Source organism: Octopus bimaculoides, chromosome 3 (assembly GCF_001194135.2).
Source record: "Octopus bimaculoides isolate UCB-OBI-ISO-001 chromosome 3, ASM119413v2, whole genome shotgun sequence".
NCBI classification, from domain to species: domain Eukaryota; kingdom Metazoa; phylum Mollusca; class Cephalopoda; order Octopoda; family Octopodidae; genus Octopus; species Octopus bimaculoides.
This window is the reverse complement of record NC_068983.1, coordinates 62,489,270-62,490,290: the sequence shown is the minus strand read 5'-3', so window position 1 is coordinate 62,490,290 and position 1,021 is coordinate 62,489,270.

Below are 1,021 nucleotides of genomic sequence, written 5' to 3'. Positions count from 1 at the left end.
ATAAATAAAACATAAAAAACAGACAGTGTTGGAACTCTTTTAAACAAAATTATATATATATATATATATATATATATATATATATATATATATAGAGAGAGAGAGAGAGAGAGAGAGAGAGAGAGAGGGAGAATCCACAATAAAACAGATGATAGCTGTCTCAGATAGCAGCGGTGAAACAGCTTTACACCATTAGTGTTACGTGGCAAAAGCTTGTACAACACCCTTGCCATTATCTATCACCACAGTAAGTTCCAGTGACAAGTACTGAATGTTGACTGCTACAATTTTGTCAGCAAGTGTTATATCAGAACCTTCTGGAAGAGTTGCCTTCCTCTCGGCTTTGTCAAAAATAACGAGAACCTCCTCTACCCCAGGACTATATATTTAATCCTTAGATGCGACTCTGCAAGGTACTTTATACATACATGAATACATAAACACAGATTTTAATATTTTGTTTCATCATCATTCAGATATTACACAGTTTGACACTATATTTTCAATTATCTGAGTATCTTTACATATATTTATTGTTTTAACATATTTAAGAATGCTATCACAAGAGGAAAGGATATTCATTGCCCTAAAAATAGCGTATTACTAACATTAATCTGATTCAATTTCCTGTGTGTTACGAATTCAATGACTTGTTTGCGTGGACAGCTATTATAATGAACGTCAGTGCATAAGACTGGTAAACTGTGGCTATCAATGTAAGATCGGGAGTAAAATGCTAATGAATACAAAGGGCGTTTGGGGGAACCTATGGTGAGGAAGCGAGAAATATGGTGAGGAAGCGAAAAGACATACATAAAAAACCCAACTGATCTTATATGAAAATGATTGTTAGATGGTTAAAGAAACATGGAATCATCCTTCTTTTGTTTATTAGTATACCATGTAAATCCACTATTTTTGTGGATGCTTACCTGCCTTTTTACTTCGATACTCGCTAGGTGAAGATCGCTTTTGTAGCTAGGATTCTACGCTGGAGCGAACTGATCTGGATGGAGGAGTT